Source organism: Clavelina lepadiformis, chromosome 7, assembly GCF_947623445.1.
Source record: "Clavelina lepadiformis chromosome 7, kaClaLepa1.1, whole genome shotgun sequence".
In the NCBI taxonomy this organism is placed as follows: domain Eukaryota; kingdom Metazoa; phylum Chordata; class Ascidiacea; order Aplousobranchia; family Clavelinidae; genus Clavelina; species Clavelina lepadiformis.
This window is the reverse complement of record NC_135246.1, coordinates 10,087,710-10,114,222: the sequence shown is the minus strand read 5'-3', so window position 1 is coordinate 10,114,222 and position 26,513 is coordinate 10,087,710. Positions and strand designations below refer to the sequence as shown.

The 26,513-nt window shown below is 41.5% G+C and overlaps 51 non-coding genes across 51 annotated transcripts; 5 read left to right on the top strand and 46 right to left on the bottom strand.

Annotated features, from left to right (window-relative positions):
- The first annotated feature begins 23 nt into the window (after positions 1-23).
- Trnae-uuc (transfer RNA glutamic acid (anticodon UUC)) lies at positions 24-95 on the top strand. The gene has a single exon. It is a non-coding gene; the product is annotated as a tRNA-Glu (tRNA).
- A 7-nt stretch (positions 96-102) lies between these two features.
- Positions 103-173, top strand: Trnag-gcc (transfer RNA glycine (anticodon GCC)). The gene has a single exon. It is a non-coding gene; the product is annotated as a tRNA-Gly (tRNA).
- Positions 174-424: 251 nt separating this feature from the next.
- Positions 425-496, top strand: Trnaf-gaa (transfer RNA phenylalanine (anticodon GAA)). The gene has a single exon. It is a non-coding gene; the product is annotated as a tRNA-Phe (tRNA).
- Positions 497-1,431: 935 nt separating this feature from the next.
- Positions 1,432-1,502, top strand: Trnag-gcc (transfer RNA glycine (anticodon GCC)). Its single transcript has one exon. It is a non-coding gene; the product is annotated as a tRNA-Gly (tRNA).
- A 250-nt stretch (positions 1,503-1,752) lies between these two features.
- Positions 1,753-1,826, top strand: Trnai-aau (transfer RNA isoleucine (anticodon AAU)). Its single transcript has one exon. It is a non-coding gene; the product is annotated as a tRNA-Ile (tRNA).
- Positions 1,827-2,752: 926 nt separating this feature from the next.
- Positions 2,753-2,825, bottom strand: Trnaf-gaa (transfer RNA phenylalanine (anticodon GAA)). The gene has a single exon. It is a non-coding gene; the product is annotated as a tRNA-Phe (tRNA).
- Positions 2,826-2,831: 6 nt separating this feature from the next.
- Positions 2,832-2,905, bottom strand: Trnai-aau (transfer RNA isoleucine (anticodon AAU)). Its single transcript has one exon. It is a non-coding gene; the product is annotated as a tRNA-Ile (tRNA).
- Positions 2,906-3,154: 249 nt separating this feature from the next.
- On the bottom strand, positions 3,155-3,225 carry Trnag-gcc (transfer RNA glycine (anticodon GCC)). The gene has a single exon. It is a non-coding gene; the product is annotated as a tRNA-Gly (tRNA).
- Positions 3,226-3,232: 7 nt separating this feature from the next.
- Trnae-uuc (transfer RNA glutamic acid (anticodon UUC)) lies at positions 3,233-3,304 on the bottom strand. The gene has a single exon. It is a non-coding gene; the product is annotated as a tRNA-Glu (tRNA).
- An 855-nt stretch (positions 3,305-4,159) lies between these two features.
- Positions 4,160-4,232, bottom strand: Trnaf-gaa (transfer RNA phenylalanine (anticodon GAA)). The gene has a single exon. It is a non-coding gene; the product is annotated as a tRNA-Phe (tRNA).
- A 6-nt stretch (positions 4,233-4,238) lies between these two features.
- On the bottom strand, positions 4,239-4,312 carry Trnai-aau (transfer RNA isoleucine (anticodon AAU)). Its single transcript has one exon. It is a non-coding gene; the product is annotated as a tRNA-Ile (tRNA).
- Positions 4,313-4,562: 250 nt separating this feature from the next.
- Trnag-gcc (transfer RNA glycine (anticodon GCC)) lies at positions 4,563-4,633 on the bottom strand. The gene has a single exon. It is a non-coding gene; the product is annotated as a tRNA-Gly (tRNA).
- Positions 4,634-4,640: 7 nt separating this feature from the next.
- On the bottom strand, positions 4,641-4,712 carry Trnae-uuc (transfer RNA glutamic acid (anticodon UUC)). The gene has a single exon. It is a non-coding gene; the product is annotated as a tRNA-Glu (tRNA).
- An 854-nt stretch (positions 4,713-5,566) lies between these two features.
- Positions 5,567-5,639, bottom strand: Trnaf-gaa (transfer RNA phenylalanine (anticodon GAA)). The gene has a single exon. It is a non-coding gene; the product is annotated as a tRNA-Phe (tRNA).
- Positions 5,640-5,645: 6 nt separating this feature from the next.
- On the bottom strand, positions 5,646-5,719 carry Trnai-aau (transfer RNA isoleucine (anticodon AAU)). The gene has a single exon. It is a non-coding gene; the product is annotated as a tRNA-Ile (tRNA).
- A 249-nt stretch (positions 5,720-5,968) lies between these two features.
- Trnag-gcc (transfer RNA glycine (anticodon GCC)) lies at positions 5,969-6,039 on the bottom strand. Its single transcript has one exon. It is a non-coding gene; the product is annotated as a tRNA-Gly (tRNA).
- A 7-nt stretch (positions 6,040-6,046) lies between these two features.
- Positions 6,047-6,118, bottom strand: Trnae-uuc (transfer RNA glutamic acid (anticodon UUC)). Its single transcript has one exon. It is a non-coding gene; the product is annotated as a tRNA-Glu (tRNA).
- An 855-nt stretch (positions 6,119-6,973) lies between these two features.
- On the bottom strand, positions 6,974-7,046 carry Trnaf-gaa (transfer RNA phenylalanine (anticodon GAA)). The gene has a single exon. It is a non-coding gene; the product is annotated as a tRNA-Phe (tRNA).
- A 6-nt stretch (positions 7,047-7,052) lies between these two features.
- On the bottom strand, positions 7,053-7,126 carry Trnai-aau (transfer RNA isoleucine (anticodon AAU)). The gene has a single exon. It is a non-coding gene; the product is annotated as a tRNA-Ile (tRNA).
- Positions 7,127-7,376: 250 nt separating this feature from the next.
- Positions 7,377-7,447, bottom strand: Trnag-gcc (transfer RNA glycine (anticodon GCC)). Its single transcript has one exon. It is a non-coding gene; the product is annotated as a tRNA-Gly (tRNA).
- Positions 7,448-8,382: 935 nt separating this feature from the next.
- On the bottom strand, positions 8,383-8,454 carry Trnaf-gaa (transfer RNA phenylalanine (anticodon GAA)). The gene has a single exon. It is a non-coding gene; the product is annotated as a tRNA-Phe (tRNA).
- Positions 8,455-8,705: 251 nt separating this feature from the next.
- Trnag-gcc (transfer RNA glycine (anticodon GCC)) lies at positions 8,706-8,776 on the bottom strand. Its single transcript has one exon. It is a non-coding gene; the product is annotated as a tRNA-Gly (tRNA).
- A 7-nt stretch (positions 8,777-8,783) lies between these two features.
- Positions 8,784-8,855, bottom strand: Trnae-uuc (transfer RNA glutamic acid (anticodon UUC)). Its single transcript has one exon. It is a non-coding gene; the product is annotated as a tRNA-Glu (tRNA).
- Positions 8,856-9,710: 855 nt separating this feature from the next.
- On the bottom strand, positions 9,711-9,783 carry Trnaf-gaa (transfer RNA phenylalanine (anticodon GAA)). Its single transcript has one exon. It is a non-coding gene; the product is annotated as a tRNA-Phe (tRNA).
- Positions 9,784-9,789: 6 nt separating this feature from the next.
- Trnai-aau (transfer RNA isoleucine (anticodon AAU)) lies at positions 9,790-9,863 on the bottom strand. Its single transcript has one exon. It is a non-coding gene; the product is annotated as a tRNA-Ile (tRNA).
- Positions 9,864-10,113: 250 nt separating this feature from the next.
- On the bottom strand, positions 10,114-10,184 carry Trnag-gcc (transfer RNA glycine (anticodon GCC)). Its single transcript has one exon. It is a non-coding gene; the product is annotated as a tRNA-Gly (tRNA).
- A 7-nt stretch (positions 10,185-10,191) lies between these two features.
- Positions 10,192-10,263, bottom strand: Trnae-uuc (transfer RNA glutamic acid (anticodon UUC)). The gene has a single exon. It is a non-coding gene; the product is annotated as a tRNA-Glu (tRNA).
- An 854-nt stretch (positions 10,264-11,117) lies between these two features.
- On the bottom strand, positions 11,118-11,190 carry Trnaf-gaa (transfer RNA phenylalanine (anticodon GAA)). The gene has a single exon. It is a non-coding gene; the product is annotated as a tRNA-Phe (tRNA).
- A 6-nt stretch (positions 11,191-11,196) lies between these two features.
- Positions 11,197-11,270, bottom strand: Trnai-aau (transfer RNA isoleucine (anticodon AAU)). The gene has a single exon. It is a non-coding gene; the product is annotated as a tRNA-Ile (tRNA).
- Positions 11,271-11,519: 249 nt separating this feature from the next.
- On the bottom strand, positions 11,520-11,590 carry Trnag-gcc (transfer RNA glycine (anticodon GCC)). The gene has a single exon. It is a non-coding gene; the product is annotated as a tRNA-Gly (tRNA).
- A 7-nt stretch (positions 11,591-11,597) lies between these two features.
- Trnae-uuc (transfer RNA glutamic acid (anticodon UUC)) lies at positions 11,598-11,669 on the bottom strand. Its single transcript has one exon. It is a non-coding gene; the product is annotated as a tRNA-Glu (tRNA).
- Positions 11,670-12,524: 855 nt separating this feature from the next.
- Trnaf-gaa (transfer RNA phenylalanine (anticodon GAA)) lies at positions 12,525-12,597 on the bottom strand. The gene has a single exon. It is a non-coding gene; the product is annotated as a tRNA-Phe (tRNA).
- A 6-nt stretch (positions 12,598-12,603) lies between these two features.
- Positions 12,604-12,677, bottom strand: Trnai-aau (transfer RNA isoleucine (anticodon AAU)). Its single transcript has one exon. It is a non-coding gene; the product is annotated as a tRNA-Ile (tRNA).
- A 250-nt stretch (positions 12,678-12,927) lies between these two features.
- On the bottom strand, positions 12,928-12,998 carry Trnag-gcc (transfer RNA glycine (anticodon GCC)). The gene has a single exon. It is a non-coding gene; the product is annotated as a tRNA-Gly (tRNA).
- A 7-nt stretch (positions 12,999-13,005) lies between these two features.
- On the bottom strand, positions 13,006-13,077 carry Trnae-uuc (transfer RNA glutamic acid (anticodon UUC)). The gene has a single exon. It is a non-coding gene; the product is annotated as a tRNA-Glu (tRNA).
- Positions 13,078-13,931: 854 nt separating this feature from the next.
- Trnaf-gaa (transfer RNA phenylalanine (anticodon GAA)) lies at positions 13,932-14,004 on the bottom strand. The gene has a single exon. It is a non-coding gene; the product is annotated as a tRNA-Phe (tRNA).
- A 6-nt stretch (positions 14,005-14,010) lies between these two features.
- Positions 14,011-14,084, bottom strand: Trnai-aau (transfer RNA isoleucine (anticodon AAU)). Its single transcript has one exon. It is a non-coding gene; the product is annotated as a tRNA-Ile (tRNA).
- A 249-nt stretch (positions 14,085-14,333) lies between these two features.
- Positions 14,334-14,404, bottom strand: Trnag-gcc (transfer RNA glycine (anticodon GCC)). Its single transcript has one exon. It is a non-coding gene; the product is annotated as a tRNA-Gly (tRNA).
- Positions 14,405-14,411: 7 nt separating this feature from the next.
- On the bottom strand, positions 14,412-14,483 carry Trnae-uuc (transfer RNA glutamic acid (anticodon UUC)). Its single transcript has one exon. It is a non-coding gene; the product is annotated as a tRNA-Glu (tRNA).
- An 855-nt stretch (positions 14,484-15,338) lies between these two features.
- On the bottom strand, positions 15,339-15,411 carry Trnaf-gaa (transfer RNA phenylalanine (anticodon GAA)). The gene has a single exon. It is a non-coding gene; the product is annotated as a tRNA-Phe (tRNA).
- A 6-nt stretch (positions 15,412-15,417) lies between these two features.
- On the bottom strand, positions 15,418-15,491 carry Trnai-aau (transfer RNA isoleucine (anticodon AAU)). The gene has a single exon. It is a non-coding gene; the product is annotated as a tRNA-Ile (tRNA).
- Positions 15,492-15,741: 250 nt separating this feature from the next.
- Positions 15,742-15,812, bottom strand: Trnag-gcc (transfer RNA glycine (anticodon GCC)). Its single transcript has one exon. It is a non-coding gene; the product is annotated as a tRNA-Gly (tRNA).
- A 7-nt stretch (positions 15,813-15,819) lies between these two features.
- Trnae-uuc (transfer RNA glutamic acid (anticodon UUC)) lies at positions 15,820-15,891 on the bottom strand. The gene has a single exon. It is a non-coding gene; the product is annotated as a tRNA-Glu (tRNA).
- Positions 15,892-19,246: 3,355 nt separating this feature from the next.
- Trnaf-gaa (transfer RNA phenylalanine (anticodon GAA)) lies at positions 19,247-19,319 on the bottom strand. The gene has a single exon. It is a non-coding gene; the product is annotated as a tRNA-Phe (tRNA).
- Positions 19,320-19,325: 6 nt separating this feature from the next.
- Trnai-aau (transfer RNA isoleucine (anticodon AAU)) lies at positions 19,326-19,399 on the bottom strand. Its single transcript has one exon. It is a non-coding gene; the product is annotated as a tRNA-Ile (tRNA).
- A 249-nt stretch (positions 19,400-19,648) lies between these two features.
- Positions 19,649-19,719, bottom strand: Trnag-gcc (transfer RNA glycine (anticodon GCC)). The gene has a single exon. It is a non-coding gene; the product is annotated as a tRNA-Gly (tRNA).
- Positions 19,720-19,726: 7 nt separating this feature from the next.
- Trnae-uuc (transfer RNA glutamic acid (anticodon UUC)) lies at positions 19,727-19,798 on the bottom strand. Its single transcript has one exon. It is a non-coding gene; the product is annotated as a tRNA-Glu (tRNA).
- An 855-nt stretch (positions 19,799-20,653) lies between these two features.
- Trnaf-gaa (transfer RNA phenylalanine (anticodon GAA)) lies at positions 20,654-20,726 on the bottom strand. Its single transcript has one exon. It is a non-coding gene; the product is annotated as a tRNA-Phe (tRNA).
- A 6-nt stretch (positions 20,727-20,732) lies between these two features.
- Trnai-aau (transfer RNA isoleucine (anticodon AAU)) lies at positions 20,733-20,806 on the bottom strand. The gene has a single exon. It is a non-coding gene; the product is annotated as a tRNA-Ile (tRNA).
- Positions 20,807-21,056: 250 nt separating this feature from the next.
- Trnag-gcc (transfer RNA glycine (anticodon GCC)) lies at positions 21,057-21,127 on the bottom strand. Its single transcript has one exon. It is a non-coding gene; the product is annotated as a tRNA-Gly (tRNA).
- A 7-nt stretch (positions 21,128-21,134) lies between these two features.
- Positions 21,135-21,206, bottom strand: Trnae-uuc (transfer RNA glutamic acid (anticodon UUC)). The gene has a single exon. It is a non-coding gene; the product is annotated as a tRNA-Glu (tRNA).
- Positions 21,207-26,513: the final 5,307 nt, after the last annotated feature.

Here is a 26,513-nt window from a genome sequence, read left to right as displayed (position 1 = left end):
ATCAAATAAAGATCGATCGCCGCTCCCAGATGGTCTAGTGGTCAGGATTTCTGGCTTTCACCCAGGGGGCCCGGGTTCGATTCCCGGTCTAGGAAAGTGCATGCATTGATGGTTCAGTGGTAGAATTCTCGCCTGCCACGCGGGATTCCCGCGTTCGATTCCCGGTCAATGCATTTTCTTAACATTACCTGGATAACCTTTCGTGTGAGTGCCCAGAAAGTGTATTTTCGCTTTGATGACAAAAATGTTTTGAAGAATAAGGATTGTTGTTCGTTAATAGGGAGGTATATGCCGTGATAACTTAGAGAAATGGATTGCTGAAAGAAAAATTCTCAATTTGCTAGAAAATTCTTCAATAAAACAAAAATTTCAAAGTCGGAATAATGGTGAAATTAATCGTTGTTTTGGACCCCAAACAATCGTGGCCGATTAGCTCAGTTGGGAGAGCGTTAGACTGAAGATCTAAAGGTCCCTGGTTCAATCCCGGGTCGAGGCAACTAATTTCGATTACTTCGTTCTTTTGAGAAGTCATTTCCTTTTAGGAACACAATTTTAAGCGGGAACATTTTATGTGTGACGAGGTCTCAACCAATGCGTGATATTAAAAAGACGAAAAATGTTGCAGTCCAATGCGCATGTGACGTCGACGTGGGCTGGTTTGATATGGTTTTGGCGATAGCGGATTGCAGGTCCAGGCTAAGCTGTAAATTATTTAGAAGTCGCATATTTGTTTTCCGTGGATTAGTTGTCCGAAACTTTTACTCTCAAAACATGCTGTAAAGTTTAGGTGGTTGTTTTATAAATTTTAGTAAAATGATTCTGTCCAAACTAAGAATGTAGGCATTCCTAGCCTATATATCGTTGCAAGCCAAAATTGAGGAAGGCTCGTGATGTAGTTTTGCGATAGTAGCTTCTTGGTTTAATGTTCAATGGTCCCTGGTTCAATCGCGTGTCGAGGCAACTAATTTCGTTTACTTTGTTTTGTTGAGGTGTCAGTTCGCATTAGGAACACATTTTTTCAGCTGGAAACACTGTGTTTATGACGATTTCGCAACCAATGCGTCATATCTACTGGATGAAAAATTTCGAAGTGCAATGTGCATGTGACGTCGACGTGGGCTGGTTTGTTATTATTTTGTAATTCTGTCAAACTGAGAATGTAGGCATTCTTAGCCTAGATCTCGTTGCAAGCGAATATTGATGGAGGCTCGTGAATTGGTTCTACGACAGTAGCTTCTTAGTTAAATGTACTTTGCATTGAAAAGCCTATTTTTTTAAAATTGGCTCATGATCCCTTGAGCCGGATTTCAGTCAAAGTATATTTACTGGATCAAATAAAGATCGATCGCCGCTCCCAGATGGTCAAGTGGTCAGGATTTCTGGCTTTAACCCAGGCGGCCCGGGTTCGATTCCCGGTCTGGGAAAGTGCATGCATTGATGGTTCAGTGGTAGAATTCTCGCCTGCCACGCGGGAGGCCCGGGTTCGATTCCCGGTCAATGCATTTTCTTAACATTACCTGGATAACCTTTCGTGTGAGTGCCCAGAAAGTGTATTTTCGCTTTGATGACAAAAATGTTTTGAAGAATAAGGATTGTTGTTCGTTAATAGGGAGGTATATGCCGTGATAACTTAGAGAAATGGATTGCTGAAAGAAAAATTCTGAATTTGCCAGAAAATTCTTCAATAAAACAAAAATTTCAAAGTCGGAATAATGGTTAAATTAATCGTTGTTTTAGAACCCAAACAATCGAGGGCGATTAGCTCAGTTGGTTAGAGCGTCGTGCTAATAACGCGAATGTCGCGGGTTCGAGCCCCGTATTGGCCAAAGCTTGCCTCGATAGCTCAGTTGGGAGAGCGTTAGACTGAAGATCTTAAGGTCCCTGGTTCAGCAAAGCATTATGATACTAGCTTTATTTGATCCAGTAAATATACTTTGACTGAAATCCGGCTCAAGGGATCATGACCCAATTTTTAAAAAATAGGCTTTTCAATGGAAAGTACATTTAACCAAAAAGCTACTGTCGTAGAACCACTTCACGAGCCTCCATCAATATTCGCTTGCAACGAGATCTAGGCTAAGAATGCCTACATTCTCAGTTTGACAGAATTACAAAATAATAACCAACCAGCCCACGTCGACGTCACATGCACATTGCACTTCGACATTTTTCATCCAGTAGATATGACGCATTGGTTGCGAAATCGTCATAAACACAGTGTTTCCAGCTGAAAAATGTGTTCCTAATGCGAACTGACACCCCAACAAAACAAAGTGAACGAAATTAGTTGCCTCGACACGCGATTGAACCAGGGACCATTAAACATTAAACCAAGAAGCTACTATCGCAAAACTACATCACGAGCCTTCCTCAATTTTGGCTTGCAACGATATATAGGCTAGGAATGCCTACATTCTTAGTTTGGACAGAATCATTTTACTAAAATTTATAAAACAACCACCTAAGCTTTACAGCATGTTTTGAGAGTAAAAGTTTCGGACAACTAATCCACGGAAAACATATATGCGACTTCTAAATAATTTACAGCTTAGCCTGGACCTGCAATACGCTATGGCCAAAACCATATCAAACCAGCCCACGTCGACGTCACATGCGCATTGGACTGCAACATTTTTCGTCTTTTTAATATCACGCATTGGTGGGGACCTAGTCACACATAAAATGTTCCCGCTTAAAATTGTGCTCCTAAAAGGAAATGACTTCTCAAAAGAACGAAGTAATCGAAATTAGTTGCCTCGACCCGGGATTGAACCAGGGACCTTTAGATCTTCAGTCTAACGCTCTCCCAACTGAGCCATCGAGGCAAGCTTTGGCCAATACGGGGCTCGAACCCGCGACATTCGCGTTATTAGCACGACGCTCTAGCCAACTGAGCTAATCGACCTCGATTGTTTGGGTCCAAAACAACGATTAATTTCATCATTATTCCGACTTTGAAATTTTTGTTTTATTGAAGTATTTTCTGGCAAATTTAGAATTTTTCTTTCAGCAATCCATTTCTCTAAGTTATCACGGCATATACCTCCCTATTAACGAACAACAATCTTTATTCTTCAAAACATTTTTGTCATCAAAGCGAAAATACACTTTCTGGGCACTCACACGAAAGGTTATCCAGGTAATGTTAAGAAAATGCATTGACCGGGAATCGAACCCGGGCCTCCCGCGTGGCAGGCGAGAATTCTACCACTGAACCATCAATGCATGCACTTTCCCAGACCGGGAATCGAACCCGGGCCGCCTGGGTGAAAGCCAGGAATCCTGACCACTAGACCATCTGGGAGCGGTGATCGATCTTTATTTGATCCAGTAAATATACTTTGACTGAAATCCGGCTCAAAGGATCATGAGCCAATTTTTAAAAAATAGGCTTTTCAATGCAAAGTACATTTAACTAAGAAGCTACTGTCGTAGAACCACTTCACGAGCTTCCATCAATATTCGCTTGCAACGAGATCTAGGCTAAGAATGCCTACATTCTCAGTTTGACAGAATTACAAAATAATAACAAACCAGCCCACGTCGACGTCACATGCACATTGCACTTCGACATTTTTCATCCAGTAGATATGACGCATTGGTTGCGAAATCGTCATAAACACAGTGTTTCCAGCTGAAAAATGTGTTCCTAATGCGAACTGACACCTCAACAAAACAAAGTGAACGAAATTAGTTGCCTCGACACGCGATTGAACCAGGGACCATTGAACATTAAACCAAGAATCTACTATCGCAAAACTACATCACGAGCCTTCCTCAATTTTGGCTTGCAACGATATATAGGCTAGGAATGCCTACATTCTTAGTTTGGACAGAATCATTTTACTAAAATTTATAAAACAACCACCTAAACTTTACAGCATGTTTTGAGAGTAAAAGTTTCGGACAACTAATCCACAGAAAACAAATATGCGACTACTAAATAATTTACAGCTTAGCCTGGACCTGCAATACGCTATCGCCAAAACCATATCAAACCAGCCCACGTCGACGTCACATGCGCATTGGACTGCAACATTTTTCGTCTTTTTAATATCACGTATTGGTGGAGACCTCGTCACACATAAAATGTTCCCGCTTAAAATTGTGTTCCTAAAAGGAAATGACTTCTCAAAAGAACGAAGTAATCGAAATTAGTTGCCTCGACCCGGGATTGAACCAGGGACCTTTAGATCTTCAGTCTAACGCTCTCCCAACTGAGCTATCGAGGCAAGCTTTGGCCAATACGGGGCTCGAACCCGCGACATTCGCGTTATTAGCACGACGCTCTAACCAACTGAGCTAATCGGCCTCGATTGTTTGGGGTCCAAAACAACGATTAATTTCACCATTATTCCGACTTTAAAATTTTGGTTTTATTGAAGAATTTTCTGGCAAATTGAGAATTTTTCTTTCAGCAATCCATCTCATTAAGTTATCACGGCATATACCTCCCTATTAACGAACAACAATCCTTATTCTTCAAAACATTTTTGTCATCAAAGCGAAAATACACTTTCTGGGCACTCACACGAAAGGTTATCCAGGTAATGTTAAGAAAATGCATTGACCGGGAATCGAACCCGGGCCTCCCGCGTGGCAGGCGAGAATTCTACCACTGAACCATCAATGCATGCACTTTCCCAGACCGGAAATCGAACCCGGGCCGCCTGGGTGAAAGCCAGGAATCCTGACCACTAGACCATCTGGGAGCGGCGATCGATCTTTATTTGATCCAGTAAATATACTTTGACTGAAATCCGGTTCAAGGGATCATGAGCCAATTTCAAAAAAATTGGCTTTTTATTGCAAAGTACATTTAACTAAGAAGCTACTGTCGTAGAACACTTCACGAGCCTCCATCAATATTCGCTTGCAACGAGATCTAGGCTAAGAATGCCTACATTCTCAGTTTGACAGATATACAAAATAATAACAAACCAGCCCACGTCGACGTCACATGCACATTGCACTTCGACATTTTTCATCCAGTAGATATGACGCATTGGTTGCGAAATCGTCATAAACACAGTGTTTCCAGCTGAAAAATGTGTTCCTAATGCGAACTGACACCTCAACAAAACAAAGTGAACGAAATTAGTTGCCTCGACACGCGATTGAACCAGGGACCATTGAACATTAAACCAAGAAGCTACTATCGCAAAACTACATCACGAGCCTTCCTCAATTTTGGCTTGCAACGATATATAGGCTAGGAATGCCTACATTCTTAGTTTGGACAGAATCATTTTACTAAAATTTATAAAACAACCACCTAAACTTTACAGCATGTTTTGAGAGTAAAAGTTTCGAACAACTAATCCACGGAAAACAAATATGCGACTTCTAAATAATTTACAGCTTAGCCTGGACCTGCAATACGCTATCGCCAAAACCATATCAAACCAGCACACGTCGACGTCACATGCGCATTGGATTGCAACATTTTTCGTCTTTTTAATATCACGCATTGGTGGAGACCTAGTCACACATAAAATGTTCCCGCTTAAAATTGTGCTCCTAAAAGGAAATGACTTCTTAAAAGAACGAAGTAATCGAAATTAGTTGCCTCGACCCGGGATTGAACCAGGGACCTTTAGATCTTCAGTCTAACGCTCTCCCAACTGAGCCATCGAGGCAAGCTTTGGCCAATACGGGGCTCGAACCCGCGACATTCGCGTTATTAGCACGACGCTCTAGCCAACTGAGCTAATCGACCTCGATTGTTCGGGTCCAAAACAACGATTAATTTCATCATTATTCCGACTTTGAAATTTTTGTTTTATTGAAGATTTTTCTGGCAAATTGAGAATTTTTCTTTCAGCAATCCATTTCTCTAAGTTATCACGGCATATACCTCCCTATTAACGAACAACAATCTTTATTCTTCAAAACATTTTTGTCATCAAAGCGAAAATACACTTTCTGGGCACTCACACGAAAGGTTATCCAGGTAATGTTAAGAAAATGCATTGACCGGGAATCGAACCCGGGCCTCCCGCGTGGCAGGCGAGAATTCTACCACTGAACCATCAATGCATGCACTTTCCCAGACCGGGAATCGAACCCGGGCCGCCTGGGTGAAAGCCAGGAATCCTGACCACTAGACCATCTGGGAGCGGTGATCGATCTTTATTTGATCCAGTAAATATACTTTGACTGAAATCCGGCTCAAAGGATCATGAGCCAATTTTTAAAAAATAGGCTTTTCAATGCAAAGTACATTTAACTAAGAAGCTACTGTCGTAGAACCACTTCACGAGCTTCCATCAATATTCGCTTGCAACGAGATCTAGGCTAAGAATGCCTACATTCTCAGTTTGACAGAATTACAAAATAATAACAAACCAGCCCACGTCGACGTCACATGCACATTGCACTTCGACATTTTTCATCCAGTAGATATGACGCATTGGTTGCGAAATCGTCATAAACACAGTGTTTCCAGCTGAAAAATGTGTTCCTAATGCGAACTGACACCTCAACAAAACAAAGTGAACGAAATTAGTTGCCTCGACACGCGATTGAACCAGGGACCATTGAACATTAAACCAAGAATCTACTATCGCAAAACTACATCACGAGCCTTCCTCAATTTTGGCTTGCAACGATATATAGGCTAGGAATGCCTACATTCTTAGTTTGGACAGAATCATTTTACTAAAATTTATAAAACAACCACCTAAACTTTACAGCATGTTTTGAGAGTAAAAGTTTCGGACAACTAATCCACAGAAAACAAATATGCGACTACTAAATAATTTACAGCTTAGCCTGGACCTGCAATACGCTATCGCCAAAACCATATCAAACCAGCCCACGTCGACGTCACATGCGCATTGGACTGCAACATTTTTCGTCTTTTTAATATCACGTATTGGTGGAGATCTCGTCACACATAAAATGTTCCCGCTTAAAATTGTGTTCCTAAAAGGAAATGACTTCTCAAAAGAACGAAGTGATCGAAATTAGTTGCCTCGACCCGGGATTGAACCAGGGACCTTTAGATCTTCAGTCTAACGCTCTCCCAACTGAGCTATCGAGGCAAGCTTTGGCCAATACGGGGCTCGAACCCGCGACATTCGCGTTATTAGCACGACGCTCTAACCAACTGAGCTAATCGGCCTCGATTGTTTGGGGTCCAAAACAACGATTAATTTCACCATTATTCCGACTTTAAAATTTTGGTTTTATTGAAGAATTTTCTGGCAAATTGAGAATTTTTCTTTCAGCAATCCATCTCATTAAGTTATCACGGCATATACCTCCCTATTAACGAACAACAATCCTTATTCTTCAAAACATTTTTGTCATCAAAGCGAAAATACACTTTCTGGGCACTCACACGAAAGGTTATCCAGGTAATGTTAAGAAAATGCATTGACCGGGAATCGAACCCGGGCCTCCCGCGTGGCAGGCGAGAATTCTACCACTGAACCATCAATGCATGCACTTTCCCAGACCGGGAATCGAACCCGGGCCGCCTGGGTTAAAGCCAGAAATCCTGACCACTTGACCATCTGGGAGCGGCGATCGATCTTTATTTGATCCAGTAAATATACTTTGACTGAAATCCGGCTCAAGGGATCATGAGCCAATTTTAAAAAAATAGGCTTTTCAATGCAAAGTACATTTAACTAAGAAGCTACTGTCGTAGAACCAATTCACGAGCCTCCATCAATATTCGCTTGCAACGAGATCTAGGCTAAGAATGCCTACATTCTCAGTTTGACAGAATTACAAAATAATAACAAACCAGCCCACGTCGACGTCACATGCACATTGCACTTCGAAATTTTTCATCCAGTAGATATGACGCATTGGTTGCGAAATCGTCATAAACACAGTGTTTCCAGCTGAAAAAATGTGTTCCTAATGCGAACTGACACCTCAACAAAACAAAGTAAACGAAATTAGTTGCCTCGACACGCGATTGAACCAGGGACCATTGAACATTAAACCAAGAAGCTACTATCGCAAAACTACATCACGAGCCTTCCTCAATTTTGGCTTGCAACGATATATAGGCTAGGAATGCCTACATTCTTAGTTTGGACAGAATCATTTTACTAAAATTTATAAAACAACCACCTAAACTTTACAGCATGTTTTGAGAGTAAAAGTTTCGGACAACTAATCCACGGAAAACAAATATGCGACTTCTAAATAATTTACAGCTTAGCCTGGACCTGCAATCCGCTATCGCCAAAACCATATCAAACCAGCCCACGTCGACGTCACATGCGCATTGGACTGCAACATTTTTCGTCTTTTTAATATCACGCATTGGTTGAGACCTCGTCACACATAAAATGTTCCCGCTTAAAATTGTGTTCCTAAAAGGAAATGACTTCTCAAAAGAACGAAGTAATCGAAATTAGTTGCCTCGACCCGGGATTGAACCAGGGACCTTTAGATCTTCAGTCTAACGCTCTCCCAACTGAGCTAATCGGCCACGATTGTTTGGGGTCCAAAACAACGATTAATTTCACCATTATTCCGACTTTGAAATTTTTGTTTTATTGAAGAATTTTCTAGCAAATTGAGAATTTTTCTTTCAGCAATCCATTTCTCTAAGTTATCACGGCATATACCTCCCTATTAACGAACAACAATCCTTATTCTTCAAAACATTTTTGTCATCAAAGCGAAAATACACTTTCTGGGCACTCACACGAAAGGTTATCCAGGTAATGTTAAGAAAATGCATTGACCGGGAATCGAACCCGGGCCTCCCGCGTGGCAGGCGAGAATTCTACCACTGAACCATCAATGCATGCACTTTCCCAGACCGGGAATCGAACCCGGGCCGCCTGGGTGAAAGCCAGGAATCCTGACCACTAGACCATCTGGGAGCGGTGATCGATCTTTATTTGATCCAGTAAATATACTTTGACTGAAATCCGGCTCAAAGGATCATGAGCCAATTTTTAAAAAATAGGCTTTTCAATGCAAAGTACATTTAACTAAGAAGCTACTGTCGTAGAACCACTTCACGAGCTTCCATCAATATTCGCTTGCAACGAGATCTAGGCTAAGAATGCCTACATTCTCAGTTTGACAGAATTACAAAATAATAACAAACCAGCCCACGTCGACGTCACATGCACATTGCACTTCGACATTTTTCATCCAGTAGATATGACGCATTGGTTGCGAAATCGTCATAAACACAGTGTTTCCAGCTGAAAAATGTGTTCCTAATGCGAACTGACACCTCAACAAAACAAAGTGAACGAAATTAGTTGCCTCGACACGCGATTGAACCAGGGACCATTGAACATTAAACCAAGAATCTACTATCGCAAAACTACATCACGAGCCTTCCTCAATTTTGGCTTGCAACGATATATAGGCTAGGAATGCCTACATTCTTAGTTTGGACAGAATCATTTTACTAAAATTTATAAAACAACCACCTAAACTTTACAGCATGTTTTGAGAGTAAAAGTTTCGGACAACTAATCCACAGAAAACAAATATGCGACTACTAAATAATTTACAGCTTAGCCTGGACCTGCAATACGCTATCGCCAAAACCATATCAAACCAGCCCACGTCGACGTCACATGCGCATTGGACTGCAACATTTTTCGTCTTTTTAATATCACGTATTGGTGGAGACCTCGTCACACATAAAATGTTCCCGCTTAAAATTGTGTTCCTAAAAGGAAATGACTTCTCAAAAGAACGAAGTGATCGAAATTAGTTGCCTCGACCCGGGATTGAACCAGGGACCTTTAGATCTTCAGTCTAACGCTCTCCCAACTGAGCTATCGAGGCAAGCTTTGGCCAATACGGGGCTCGAACCCGCGACATTCGCGTTATTAGCACGACGCTCTAACCAACTGAGCTAATCGGCCTCGATTGTTTGGGGTCCAAAACAACGATTAATTTCACCATTATTCCGACTTTAAAATTTTGGTTTTATTGAAGAATTTTCTGGCAAATTGAGAATTTTTCTTTCAGCAATCCATCTCATTAAGTTATCACGGCATATACCTCCCTATTAACGAACAACAATCCTTATTCTTCAAAACATTTTTGTCATCAAAGCGAAAATACACTTTCTGGGCACTCACACGAAAGGTTATCCAGGTAATGTTAAGAAAATGCATTGACCGGGAATCGAACCCGGGCCTCCCGCGTGGCAGGCGAGAATTCTACCACTGAACCATCAATGCATGCACTTTCCCAGACCGGGAATCGAACCCGGGCCGCCTGGGTGAAAGCCAGGAATCCTGACCACTAGACCATCTGGGAGCGGCGATCGATCTTTATTTGATCCAGTAAATATACTTTGACTGAAATCCGGTTCAAGGGATCATGAGCCAATTTCAAAAAAATTGGCTTTTCAATGCAAAGTACATTTAACTAAGAAGCTACTGTCGTAGAACACTTCACGAGCCTCCATCAATATTCGCTTGCAACGAGATCTAGGCTAAGAATGCCTACATTCTCAGTTTGACAGTTATACAAAATAATAACAAACCAGCCCACGTCGACGTCACATGCAAATTGCACTTCGACATTTTTCATCCAGTAGATATGACGCATTGGTTGCGAAATCGTCATAAACACAGTGTTTCCAGCTGAAAAATGTGTTCCTAATGCGAACTGACACCTCAACAAAACAAAGTGAACGAAATTAGTTGCCTCGACACGCGATTGAACCAGGGACCATTGAACATTAAACCAAGAAGCTACTATCGCAAAACTACATCACGAGTCTTCCTCAATTTTGGCTTGCAACGATATATAGGCTAGGAATGCCTACATTCTTAGTTTGGACAGAATCATTTTACTAAAATTTATAAAACAACCACCTAAACTTTACAGCATGTTTTGAGAGTAAAAGTTTCGAACAACTAATCCACGGAAAACAAATATGCGACTTCTAAATAATTTACAGCTTAGCCTGGACCTGCAATACGCTATCGCCAAAACCATATCAAACCAGCACACGTCGACGTCACATGCGCATTGGATTGCAACATTTTTCGTCTTTTTAATATCACGCATTGGTGGAGACCTAGTCACACATAAAATGTTCCCGCTTAAAATTGTGCTCCTAAAAGGAAATGACTTCTTAAAAGAACGAAGTAATCGAAATTAGTTGCCTCGACCCGGGATTGAACCAGGGACCTTTAGATCTTCAGTCTAACGCTCTCCCAACTGAGCCATCGAGGCAAGCTTTGGCCAATACGGGGCTCGAACCCGCGACATTCGCGTTATTAGCACGACGCTCTAGCCAACTGAGCTAATCGACCTCGATTGTTCGGGTCCAAAACAACGATTAATTTCATCATTATTCCGACTTTGAAATTTTTGTTTTATTGAAGATTTTTCTGGCAAATTTAGAATTTTTCTTTCAGCAATCCATTTCTCTAAGTTATCACGGCATATACCTCCCTATTAACGAACAACAATCTTTATTCTTCAAAACATTTTTGTCATCAAAGCGAAAATACACTTTCTGGGCACTCACACGAAAGGTTATCCAGGTAATGTTAAGAAAATGCATTGACCGGGAATCGAACCCGGGCCTCCCGCGTGGCAGGCGAGAATTCTACCACTGAACCATCAATGCATGCACTTTCCCAGACCGGGAATCGAACCCGGGCCGCCTGGGTGAAAGCCAGGAATCCTGACCACTAGACCATCTGGGAGCGGTGATCGATCTTTATTTGATCCAGTAAATATACTTTGACTGAAATCCGGCTCAAAGGATCATGAGCCAATTTTTAAAAAATAGGCTTTTCAATGCAAAGTACATTTAACTAAGAAGCTACTGTCGTAGAACCACTTCACGAGCTTCCATCAATATTCGCTTGCAACGAGATCTAGGCTAAGAATGCCTACATTCTCAGTTTGACAGAATTACAAAATAATAACAAACCAGCCCACGTCGACGTCACATGCACATTGCACTTCGACATTTTTCATCCAGTAGATATGACGCATTGGTTGCGAAATCGTCATAAACACAGTGTTTCCAGCTGAAAAATGTGTTCCTAATGCGAACTGACACCTCAACAAAACAAAGTGAACGAAATTAGTTGCCTCGACACGCGATTGAACCAGGGACCATTGAACATTAAACCAAGAATCTACTATCGCAAAACTACATCACGAGCCTTCCTCAATTTTGGCTTGCAACGATATATAGGCTAGGAATGCCTACATTCTTAGTTTGGACAGAATCATTTTACTAAAATTTATAAAACAACCACCTAAACTTTACAGCATGTTTTGAGAGTAAAAGTTTCGGACAACTAATCCACAGAAAACAAATATGCGACTACTAAATAATTTACAGCTTAGCCTGGACCTGCAATACGCTATCGCCAAAACCATATCAAACCAGCCCACGTCGACGTCACATGCGCATTGGACTGCAACATTTTTCGTCTTTTTAATATCACGTATTGGTGGAGACCTCGTCACACATAAAATGTTCCCGCTTAAAATTGTGTTCCTAAAAGGAAATGACTTCTCAAAAGAACGAAGTGATCGAAATTAGTTGCCTCGACCCGGGATTGAACCAGGGACCTTTAGATCTTCAGTCTAACGCTCTCCCAACTGAGCTATCGAGGCAAGCTTTGGCCAATACGGGGCTCGAACCCGCGACATTCGCGTTATTAGCACGACGCTCTAACCAACTGAGCTAATCGGCCTCGATTGTTTGGGGTCCAAAACAACGATTAATTTCACCATTATTCCGACTTTAAAATTTTGGTTTTATTGAAGAATTTTCTGGCAAATTGAGAATTTTTCTTTCAGCAATCCATCTCATTAAGTTATCACGGCATATACCTCCCTATTAACGAACAACAATCCTTATTCTTCAAAACATTTTTGTCATCAAAGCGAAAATACACTTTCTGGGCACTCACACGAAAGGTTATCCAGGTAATGTTAAGAAAATGCATTGACCGGGAATCGAACCCGGGCCTCCCGCGTGGCAGGCGAGAATTCTACCACTGAACCATCAATGCATGCACTTTCCCAGACCGGGAATCGAACCCGGGCCGCCTGGGTGAAAGCCAGGAATCCTGACCACTAGACCATCTGGGAGCGGCGATCGATCTTTATTTGATCCAGTAAATATACTTTGACTGAAATCCGGTTCAAGGGATCATGAGCCAATTTCAAAAAAATTGGCTTTTCAATGCAAAGTACATTTAACTAAGAAGCTACTGTCGTAGAACACTTCACGAGCCTCCATCAATATTCGCTTGCAACGAGATCTAGGCTAAGAATGCCTACATTCTCAGTTTGACAGTTATACAAAATAATAACAAACCAGCCCACGTCGACGTCACATGCAAATTGCACTTCGACATTTTTCATCCAGTAGATATGACGCATTGGTTGCGAAATCGTCATAAACACAGTGTTTCCAGCTGAAAAATGTGTTCCTAATGCGAACTGACACCTCAACAAAACAAAGTGAACGAAATTAGTTGCCTCGACACGCGATTGAACCAGGGACCATTGAACATTAAACCAAGAAGCTACTATCGCAAAACTACATCACGAGTCTTCCTCAATTTTGGCTTGCAACGATATATAGGCTAGGAATGCCTACATTCTTAGTTTGGACAGAATCATTTTACTAAAATTTATAAAACAACCACCTAAACTTTACAGCATGTTTTGAGAGTAAAAGTTTCGAACAACTAATCCACGGAAAACAAATATGCGACTTCTAAATAATTTACAGCTTAGCCTGGACCTGCAATACGCTATCGCCAAAACCATATCAAACCAGCACACGTCGACGTCACATGCGCATTGGATTGCAACATTTTTCGTCTTTTTAATATCACGCATTGGTGGAGACCTAGTCACACATAAAATGTTCCCGCTTAAAATTGTGCTCCTAAAAGGAAATGACTTCTTAAAAGAACGAAGTAATCGAAATTAGTTGCCTCGACCCGGGATTGAACCAGGGACCTTTAGATCTTCAGTCTAACGCTCTCCCAACTGAGCCATCGAGGCAAGCTTTGGCCAATACGGGGCTCGAACCCGCGACATTCGCGTTATTAGCACGACGCTCTAGCCAACTGAGCTAATCGACCTCGATTGTTCGGGTCCAAAACAACGATTAATTTCATCATTATTCCGACTTTGAAATTTTTGTTTTATTGAAGATTTTTCTGGCAAATTTAGAATTTTTCTTTCAGCAATCCATTTCTCTAAGTTATCACGGCATATACCTCCCTATTAACGAACAACAATCTTTATTCTTCAAAACATTTTTGTCATCAAAGCGAAAATACACTTTCTGGGCACTCACACGAAAGGTTATCCAGGTAATGTTAAGAAAATGCATTGACCGGGAATCGAACCCGGGCCTCCCGCGTGGCAGGCGAGAATTCTACCACTGAACCATCAATGCATGCACTTTCCCAGACCGGGAATCGAACCCGGGCCGCCTGGGTGAAAGCCAGGAATCCTGACCACTAGACCATCTGGGAGCGGTGATCGATCTTTATTTGATCCAGTAAATATACTTTGACTGAAATCCGGCTCAAAGGATCATGAGCCAATTTTTAAAAAATAGGCTTTTCAATGCAAAGTACATTTAACTAAGAAGCTACTGTCGTAGAACCACTTCACGAGCTTCCATCAATATTCGCTTGCAACGAGATCTAGGCTAAGAATGCCTACATTCTCAGTTTGACAGAATTACAAAATAATAACAAACCAGCCCACGTCGACGTCACATGCACATTGCACTTCGACATTTTTCATCCAGTAGATATGACGCATTGGTTGCGAAATCGTCATAAACACAGTGTTTCCAGCTGAAAAATGTGTTCCTAATGCGAACTGACACTTCAACAAAACAAAGTGAACGAAATTAGTTGCCTCGACACGCGATTGAACCAGGGACCATTGAACATTAAACCAAGAATCTACTATCGCAAAACTACATCACGAGCCTTCCTCAATTTTGGCTTGCAACGATATATAGGCTAGGAATGCCTACATTCTTAGTTTGGACAGAATCATTTTACTAAAATTTATAAAACAACCACCTAAACTTTACAGCATGTTTTGAGAGTAAAAGTTTCGGACAACTAATCCACAGAAAACAAATATGCGACTACTAAATAATTTACAGCTTAGCCTGGACCTGCAATACGCTATCGCCAAAACCATATCAAACCAGCCCACGTCGACGTCACATGCGCATTGGACTGCAACATTTTTCGTCTTTTTAATATCACGTATTGGTGGAGACCTCGTCACACATAAAATGTTCCCGCTTAAAATTGTGTTCCTAAAAGGAAATGACTTCTCAAAAGAACGAAGTGATCGAAATTAGTTGCCTCGACCCGGGATTGAACCAGGGACCTTTAGATCTTCAGTCTAACGCTCTCCCAACTGAGCTATCGAGGCAAGCTTTGGCCAATACGGGGCTCGAACCCGCGACATTCGCGTTATTAGCACGACGCTCTAACCAACTGAGCTAATCGGCCTCGATTGTTTGGGGTCCAAAACAACGATTAATTTCACCATTATTCCGACTTTAAAATTTTGGTTTTATTGAAGAATTTTCTGGCAAATTGAGAATTTTTCTTTCAGCAATCCATCTCATTAAGTTATCACGGCATATACCTCCCTATTAACGAACAACAATCCTTATTCTTCAAAACATTTTTGTCATCAAAGCGAAAATACACTTTCTGGGCACTCACACGAAAGGTTATCCAGGTAATGTTAAGAAAATGCATTGACCGGGAATCGAACCCGGGCCTCCCGCGTGGCAGGCGAGAATTCTACCACTGAACCATCAATGCATGCACTTTCCCAGACCGGGAATCGAACCCGGGCCGCCTGGGTGAAAGCCAGGAATCCTGACCACTAGACCATCTGGGAGCGGCGATCGATCTTTATTTGATCCAGTAAATATACTTTGACTGAAATCCGGTTCAAGGGATCATGAGCCAATTTCAAAAAAATTGGCTTTTCAATGCAAAGTACATTTAACTAAGAAGCTACTGTCGTAGAACACTTCACGAGCCTCCATCAATATTCGCTTGCAACGAGATCTAGGCTAAGAATGCCTACATTCTCAGTTTGACAGAATTACAAAATAATAACAAACCAGCCCACGTCGACGTCACATGCACATTGCACTTCGACATTTTTCATCCAGTAGATATGACGCATTGGTTGCGAAATCGTCATAAACACAGTGTTTCCAGCTGAAAAATGTGTTCCTAATGCGAACTGACACCTCAACAAAACAAAGTGAACGAAATTAGTTGCCTCGACACGCGATTGAACCAGGGACCATTGAACATTAAACCAAGAAGCTACTATCGCAAAACTACATCACGAGCCTTCCTCAATTTTGGCTTGCAACGATATATAGGCTAGGAATGCCTACATTCTTAGTTTGGACAGAATCATTTTACTAAAATTTATAAAACAACTGTCACGAGAAGTATTTGTATACACCGTTTTTATATCAGTCACGTTTTATTCGTTTTTATTCGCACCGTCACGTTTTATACATCGATTTATCCGCGTTGTGTTGTCTCTTTGTGCATGTTCACGTGCTGCTGTGTTTTAGTTGTTTATGTTCTTTTACTTGTTCTTGCACACCTGTTTTTATCAAATCTCTTGTGACGTGTCAAGTAGTTACCCCAAAGGCTAAATTAGTCTCGTGTTTTACGTTCCACGTTGATTCCTTCAGCGCGTGGAATTTGTTTGGTGTAGTACTGTGCTCGGCTGGGCGACGGTGGTCGGCAGTAACGTTTGGGGGAGATAACAGAAGGACGTATGTTTTTACCTAAGAGATATGCCATTAAATGTGAATAAAGAAGACAGAGCTAATTGACTAGCCGTTAAGCGGGAAGATTCCTGGTCAAAGAAAGTTTGGTTACAATTGGCGAGCGCGCCAGGATCCCGCAGTCAACGAAACTATTCCCATAAACGTTTGGAAGTTTCACGATGTCCACCATCTATTTTGCTATTCCGCCGCCTAAATATGAGCCGAACGCAGATTTCCTAAGCTTTTTCCATCGCTTCGATACTTATTGCACGACGATTGAAGCGAATCCTGCTTTAAAGAAGCACCTTTTAATTAACAGCTTGGATGAAGATTTAAGCTGGGATGTACGAGGCAGAGACTTGTCGCTTTTCGACTTGGAGTATGATGAGTTGGTGAAAAGAGGTACCGAAGCGAGGCCGCCCGTTTGTTCTACGGAAAGTAACAAATGTCGAGTATTAAATGGAACTCAATTCGATGCCGACAGAGCAATACCTTCGTTGGCTTTCGCTGTACGAAAACGCATATGTGCGGTAGAAACTACTGAAACTCCCGCTCCCGAAGAGCAGGCTGCTGAGTCTACTCCAGCTGAAGAAGCTGCCGAAACTCCCGCTCACGAAGAGCAGGCCGCCGTGTCTGCTCCAGCTGAAGAAGCTGCCAAAATTCCCGCTCCCGAAGAGCAGGCTGCTGAGTCTACTCCAGCTGAAGAAGCTGCTGAAACTCCCGCTCCCGAAGAGCAGGCCGCTGAGTCCACTCCAGCAGAACAAGCTACTGAAACTCCAGCTCCCGAAGAGCAGGCCGCTGAGTCCGCTCCAACAGAACAAGCTGCTGAAACTCCGGTTCCCGAAGAGCAGGCCGCTGGGTCCGCTCCAGCCGAGGAGGCTGCCGAAACCTCTCCCGAAGAGCAGGCCACTGAGTCAGCTCCAGCAGAACAAGCCGCTGAAACTCCGGCTCCCGAGGAGCAGGCCGCTGAGTCTGCTCCAGCCAGCAAGCAGCGTATTTGGGGCGTGGGTTTGTTTCGGTGCAATCACGAGGTGAGCCAATCGAGTGATTTTTGTGCAGTGGAGTCGTCAGCGACACCAGGGGACGGGTGTTCAACAAGCTGGACGGTCGGTTTGGGTTGCGTGGTGCTCATCAACAACGGAGCGCCAGACGATTGACGGGGAGCTGCGAACGATGGTCGTTTGCTCGGATGTTGGATGGCTTTTCCGGGGACGAAAAAGAACTGAACGGGGGGGCGATGTCACGAGAAGTATTTGTATACACCGTTTTTATATCAGTCACGTTTTATTCGTTTTTATTCGCACCGTCACGTTTTATACATCGATTTATCCGCGTTGTGTTGTCTCTTTGTGCATGTTCACGTGCTGCTGTGTTTTAGTTGTTTATGTTCTTTTACTTGTTCTTGCACACCTGTTTTTATCAAATCTCTTGTGACGTGTCAAGTAGTTACCCCAAAGGCTAAATTAGTATCGTGTTTTACGTTCCACGTTGATTCCTTCAGCGCGTGGAATTTGTTTGGTGTAGTACTGTGCTCGGCTGGGCGACGGTGGTCGGCAGTAACGTTTGGGGGAGATAACAGAAGGACGTATGTTTTTACCTAAGAGATATGCCATTAAATGTGAATAAAGAAGACAGAGCTAATTGACTAGCCGTTAAGCGGGAAGATTCCTGGTCAAAGAAAGTTTGGTTACACAACCACCTAAACTTTACAGCATGTTTTGAGAGTAAAAGTTTCGAACAACTAATCCACGGAAAACAAATATGCGACTTCTAAATAATTTACAGCTTAGCCTGGACCTGCAATAAGCTATCGCCAAAACTATATCAAACCAGCACACGTCGACGTCACATGCGCATTGGACTGCAACATTTTTCGTCTTTTTAATATCACGCATTGGTGGAGACCTCGTCACACATAAAATGTTCCCGCTTAAAATTGTGTTCCTAAAAGGAAATGACTTCTCAAAAGAACGAAGTAATCGAAATTAGTTGCCTCGACCCGGGATTGAACCAGGGACCATTGAACATTAAACCAAGAATCTACTATCGCAAAACTACATCACGAGCCTTTCTCAATTTTGGCTTGCAACGATATATAGGCTAGGAATGCCTACATTCTTAGTTTGGACAGAATCATTTTACTAAAATTTATAAAACAACCACCTAAACTTTACAGCATGTTTTGAGAGTAAAAGTTTCGGACAATAAATCCACGGAAAATAAATATGCGACTTCTAAATAATTTACAGATTAACCTGGACCTGCAATACGCTATCGCCAAAACCATATCAAACCAGCCCACGTCGACGTCACATGCGCATTGGACTGCAACATTTTTCATCTTTTTAATATCACGCATTGGTTGAGACCTCGTCACACATAAAATGTTCCCGCTTAAAATTGTGTTCCTAAAAGGAAATGACTTCTCAAAAGAACGAAGTAATCGAAATTAGTTTCCTCGACCCGGGATTGAACCAGGGACCTTTAGATCTTCAGTCTAACGCTCTCCCAACTGAGCTATCGAGGCAAGCTTTGGCCAATACGGGGCTCGAACCAGCGACATTCGCGTTATTAGCACGACGCTCTAACCAACTGAGCTAATCGGCCTCGATTGTTCGGGTCCAAAACAACGATTAATTTCACCATTATTCCGACTTTGAAATTTTTGTTTTATTGAAGAATTTTCTGGCAAATTGAGAATTTTTCTTTCAGCAATCCATTTCTCTAAGTTATCACGGCATAAACCTCCCTATTAACGAACAACAATCCTTATTCTTCAAAACATTTTTGTCATCAAAGCGAAAATACACTTTCTGGGCACTCACACGAAAGGTTATCCAGGTAATGTTAAGAAAATGCATTGACCGGGAATCGAACCCGGGCCTCCCGCGTGGCAGGCGAGAATTCTACCACTGAACCATCAATGCATGCACTTTCCCAGACCGGGAATCGAACCCGGGCCGCCTGGGTGAAAGCCAGGAATCCTGACCACTAGACCATCTGGGAGCGGTGATCGATCTTTATTTGATACAGTAAATATACTTTGACTGAAATCCGGCTCAAGGGATCATGATCCAATTTTTAAAAAATTGGCTTTTCAATGCAAAGTACATTTAACTAAGAAGCTACTGTCGTAGAACCACTTCACGAGCCTCCATCAATATTCGCTTGCAACGAGATCTAGGCTAAGAATGCCTACATTCTCAGTTTGACAGAATTACAAAATAATAACAAACCAGCCCACGTCGACGTCACATGCACATTGCACTTCGACATTTTTCATCCAGTAGATATGACGCATTGGTTGCGAAATCGTCATAAACACAGTGTTTCCAGCTGAAAAATGTGTTCCTAATGCGAACTGACACCTCAACAAAACAAAGTGAACGAAATTAGTTGCCTCGACACGCGATTGAACCAGGGACCATTGAACATTAAACCAAGAAGCTACTATCGCAAAACTACATCACGAGCCTTCCTCAATTTTGGCTTGCAACGAGATATAGGCTAGGAATGCCTACATTCTTAGTTTGGACAGAATCATTTTAATAAAATTTATAAAACAACCACCTAAACTTTACAGCATGTTTTGAGAGTAAAAGTTTCGAACAACTAATCCACGGAAAACAAATATGCGACTTCTAAATAATTTACAGCTTAGCCTGGACCTGCAATCCGCTATCGCCAAATCCATATCAAACCGGCCCACGTCGACGTCACATGCGCATTGGACTGCAACATTTTTCGTCTTTTTAATATCACGCATTGGTTGAGACCTCGTCACACATAAAATGTTCCCGCTTAAAATTGTGTTCCTAAAAGGAAATGACTTCTCAAAAGAACGAAGTGATCGAAATTAGTTGCCTCGACCCGGGATTGAACCAGGGACCTTTAGATCTTCAGTCTAACGGTCTCCCAACTGAGCTATCGAGGCATGCTTTTGCCAATACGGGGCTCGAACCCGCGACATTTGCGTTATTAGCACGACGCTCTAACCAACTGAGCTAATCGGCCTCGATTGTTTGGGGTCCAAAACAACGATTAATTTCACCATTATTCCGACTTTGAAATTTTTGTTTTATTGAAGAATTTTCTGGCAAATTGAGATATTTTCTTTCAGAAATCCATTTCTCTAAGTTATCACGGCATATACCTCCCTATTAACGAACAACAACCCTTATTCTTCAAAACATTTTTGTCATCAAAGCGAAAATACACTTTCTGGGCACTCACACGAAAGGTTATCCAGGTAATGTTAAGAAAATGCATTGACCGGGAATCGAACCCGGGCCTCCCGCGTGGCAGGCGAGAATTCTACCACTGAACCATCAATGCATGCACTTTCCCAGACCGGGAATCGAACCCGGGCCGCCTGGGTGAAAGCCAGGAATCCTGACCACTAGACCATCTGGGAGCGGCGATCGACCTTTATTTCATCCAGTAGGGGAGACCGGGGTTAGTTGGAGAGCAGGGTTAGTTGAAAAATCGCAGTTTTAGTACTCCCCGAACATCTTTGTAAATTTTTACTGCCCCTTAGTGATTGATAACGATGTTATCTATTCGCCATGTTAATTTTATTGATCTCAGAGCAGAAGGATAAGAGTGGTACACGTTTTTCTGTTTTTTTCACTTTGAACTAAAATTCGAGCTTGTTGGTAAATATAGTGTAACATAGTGCTCTAGAGAGACAAATGAAAGTTCATTAGTCTATTTTGACCTGCAGAGGATGCTGCTTGTCTTAACTTATGTTCTTCGGACTTAATTTACCTGCCGAATTAATGATCTGACTCCGTGGTTGCGTGCGGTTAGAATTCTCTAACCTTAACGTGTTACTACGGTCACTAGCCGAAAGCTCTTACGATTAATCAGATGCAGTTTATCAGAAGCAATCCTTTATTGTAGGAACTGTACAGGTTCCGATTAATATTACACAATCACAAACTTAGCATTCACCAATTAAAACAAGTCTAACGAATTACATTTTAACACGACTAACGTAATACGTTCGTACGATTCGGTATCCCTCTGTCTGCGGTTTTACTCGCGTATCAGTTCGAGTTTATAAAGCGGAGCGATGTGAACGGAAATATTCAACACAAAATACACGAACATTTCAAAACGCGCGAACGATGAACACAAAGCGTTTGCCCTGGGAATTACATTCAGTTACAACCAGGGTTGCTATGAAATCGCCTGGTAACGTATTAAACGGCGTTTTCACATAAAGTTATTTAGAGCAAGTTTCCAAATGTTGCATCACGATTGCAGTTTTATAAAGTTGCAACTGCAGCCAAATTGCAGCTTGCAGAAATGCTAGTTGCAGTTTTATCATGAACAATGTTTCAATAATTAAATGGTGCCTGTTTCCACAATTGATATAATGTTATTGGATGTGGCTCCCAAGCCACTACAGACCGTAGGTGCCATGGCACCAGAAAAGGCAGAGACAATTAAATTACCTGGTTTAGTGGCTACATAAAAAGTAAGTTTTCTCTCCCATGTGCTTACGGGGTTATTTGGAAAATGCTCCAAGTAATCCCAATTATGAATAACTTGTGCTAAACACTTGCTTTAAGCTGTATTATATGAGTAAAATCATATGAGTAAAAATTCCTTTCATTAATGCTTGATGGAATTTATATCTTTTACTTATACAGCCTTGTACAGTTAAGTTGGAACTTGTTAGTTGATACAGATAGATAAATAACTACACTTTTTAATTGAAAGTATGCGCGAGTATAAACGCAAAACTGAACGTGGATCTACTCCAAAGGATATAATGGAAAAGGCAGTGAAACAGGTGTTAATACAGAAAAGACCTTGCCTCGAAGTTGGTCAGGAATATGGCATTCCTCATGTGACTTTGCGAAGGTACTGTTTGAAATATCGCAAGGAACACTCTAATCAGAATGATGATATAGAAGAAATATCTTTGAAGAGATACGGATATTTCAATAATAGATCAGTATTTGATAGTAACCAAGAGCTTCTTCTGGTGGAATATTTACTTAAATCATCAGCTTTATATTATGGACTGTCCACTAGTGAAGTAAAATCATTGGCATATGAATATGCTACCAAAGCTAATTTAAAAGTACCAAGCTCTTGGGTTAAAGCGAAGCAGGCTGGGAGCGACTGGCTTTGCGCTTTCATGAAACGACATCCCAGCTTGTCCTTGAGAACACCAGAAAGCACATCACTGAGTCGTGCTACCAGTTTTAACAGGCATAATGTTAAAACTTTTTATGATAAATTTGCCGCAGTGTTGGAAAGGGATGGATTTACACCAGACAAGATCTGGAATGTAGATGAAACTGGCTGTACCACTGTGCAGAAACCAAGAAAGATTGTCGCAGCAACAGGTGCTAAGCAAGTTGGTGCTATTGTTTCTGGAGAGAGAGGGCAACTTGTCACACTTTGTTGTGCTGTCAGTGCAACTGGAAATGCAATTCCACCCATGTTTATATTTCCAAGGGTACACTACAAGGATCACTTTATTAAAAATGGTGCTCCAACTGGCTCCATTGGGAGAGCACATCCAAGTGGCTGGATGACCGCAGAGAATTTTCTTATCTGGATGAAACACTTTGTGTCTCATGTTAGGCCAACCCATGAAGACAAAGTGCTATTGCTTCTAGACAATCATCAGAGCCACATCAGCCTGGAAGTCATTGATTATGCCAAAGAGCATGGCATTGTCTTACTCTCATTTTCATCCCACTGCTCTCATAAGCTGCAGCCGCTAGATAGGGCTGTTTATGGGCCTTTCAAGCGTTATTACAACAGCGCTTGTAACTGCTGGATGAAAGAAAATCGAGGAACAACAATGACTATTTATGACATCCCTGATATGGTAGGGAGAGGTTTCCCCAGAGCATTCACACCAGTAAACATACAATCAGGGTTCAAGGTTGCTGGGATCTATCCATTCGACAGTGAAATTTTTACTGATGCGGAATTTTTGCCTTCAGATGTGACTGACAGGCCTATCCCGATGGATGTTGCTGACAGTGCCAGCACACAACCAACAGACCAGAAAGCAACCAGCCAACAACACCAAATATCAGATAAGTCTACATCATCAACAATTGATTGTCCTATGAATGTCACACCTGAAAGCATAAGGCCATTTACAAAAGCTGCTCCCAGAAAGAGGAAATCCAACATAAATCGTGGAAGAACCAGAATTTTAACTGACACCCCTAAAAAACAGGAACTTATGGAACAGGTTGAAAAAAAGAAAAAGACAAGAAAAGAAAAATAAGAAAATTTGTAAACGATTGATAAATGCTTCAAAGTCTGACTCTAACAAAGCACCGCCACCACTCTTATCAGATGAGGAGGACTGCTCAGACGGGAGTACAACAGACCATGAAGAAATGACAAAGGTTAATCAACCAAGTGACATCAAAGAAGGTGAATTTGCACAGGTCAAATTTTTTGCAAGAAAAAGTGTGCAGTACTACGTTGGACAAGTAAGTGAGGTTTTTGAAGATGGGGACGTAACCTTCAAATTTTTCAAGCGCTCCAGTCACTCTAAATTAGTGAGTGAACGCCCCTCGTTTATTTTTCCTATGGACACTGACGAATCGGAATTCACTCAAAATTTAAAAGACATTGTGTTCAAATTGCCTGTTCCTTTGAACAAAAGAGGAACGAAACGCTGTCAGCAGAAATTTGTCTTCCCTGTTGACTTGTCGGGCTACAATCCACAATAGATTGATTGACATTCAAAGAACAGACACTTTTGAATACTGTATATAACAAATTGATATATTTTCCAACTAACCCCGTGTAGTTTTCCAACAAATCCCGGCTTCGGGGTTAGTTGAAAAATGTGACTGATGTCTGAAAAAATAAAGTTTGTGCGTAAACCTGTAACAATTTCTGGTCAGTCTTTTGTAATAAGTTGTAGATCAGCGTAGTCATTATGCCAGACTAGATAAACGTTTCGAAGATCATTCTGAATTTTGGTGGTTTAAATTTTCCTAAAATTTTTTCCAACTAACCCCGGTCTCCCCTAAATATACTTTGACTGAAATCCGGCTCAAGGGATCATGACCCAATTTTAAAAAAATAGGCTTTTCAATGCAAAGTACATTTAACCCTTTGCGGTCCACCTACATCCCTAGGATGACTTTTGTGTACAGCGGTTTTTACGGGTCTACCTACATTCTAAGAATGTTACAACATTTATTATCGATTTCGGAACACAGTAGATGGTATTTTTTAGGGTTTTACCCTGACTTTTGTTAAGTTGAAGTGAATTTGGAACTGGAAACCAGTTAGTAAAACTGGGCTAGGCAAGGGCATTTCTTGCACTCAGCTATAATGAATTTTGCTTGTTATTGTATTTTATTACTACCTTACAGACGAGAGTTGTAGTAAATAGTATTGGATTGTTTATAGTAAAATGGCTGCTAGAAGGTTTAGTGCTAATGATGTACTTGAAATGCTTGATTCTGAAGATGAAAATAATTCAGACATGGAGGTTGATGAAGAGAGTGATTTTTCTGATTCAGATATGGAAATGAGTTATGATGGGAGCTCTGATCCTGATGAGCACTCAGACAGTGATGGATCTACCTCTAATGATGTTGTAGACTCTAATGGATGGAGAGTATGGCATGATAATGACAGTGATTTTCCTCATCACCCATTTACAGCTACTGATGTGGGACCAAACTTGGAAAAGATCCCAAAAACAGAATTGGAATATTTTCAAAATTTTATGTCGGATGAAATATTTATGGAAATTTTGGTGGCAACAAATGCATATGCAACAATACGACTACAGAAAAAAAGATTTGTAAAGAGTTCTGTATGGTATGGTTGGCAAGATTTAACTTTGCCTGAATTAAAGAAAATTTGTCGCGTCAAGATCTGCCGTTTACATCGAGGATCGTGATGCATTTAGTTGGCAAGCTGCTGTCAAAAGTCAGAGCAAGTGGTTATCATATATATACAGACCGGTTTTATACAAGCTACACTCTAGCAAAAGAACTGCTTCAGAATAAAATCCACCTTACTGGAACTATCCAGAAGAATAGGGTTGGACTACCCACTGAAGTAAAGCGTTTGCGATTGAAAAATTTACAGTTGAAAGCATACCGTCATCCAGAAAATATTCTAACACTTGGATGGCAAGATAGACGCTTGATACTGATGCTCAGCACCTGGCACAATGTGGACACTGCACCCCACAGTCGTTGGCGAAATGGGAGGCAGGAAGATGTAGAGAAACCTGATGTAATCCGTGATTACACAGCTAACATGGGCGCAGTTGATCATTCTGATCATTACTGCGCATCATACTCCTTCACACGAAAAACGCTGCGGTGGTGGAGAAAGCTATTTTTCTGGTTGGTTGAAGTATGCATGGTTAACTCATTCTTGGTTTACAAGGAGATGCAACACATTAGAGATTCAAGACACCTACAATATAGAAACAAGGTGATTGTGCAACTAATAGGAGACGTCCGCAACAGGAAACCGAAACGAGGAAGGCCAAGTGAAAACGATTCTGCTGAGCGCCTCAACAAATCACCACATTTCATCAAAAAAGGAGCAAGAGGTCACACAAAGAATTGCATGGTTTGCAACACCAAAGAACAAAGGAAAACCACCTTATTCTTTTGTGAAACATGCCAAAGAAAACCTGGTCTTCATCCAGGAGAATGCTTCAAAAAATATCACACCCAAGTCACCTACAAAGACTGAA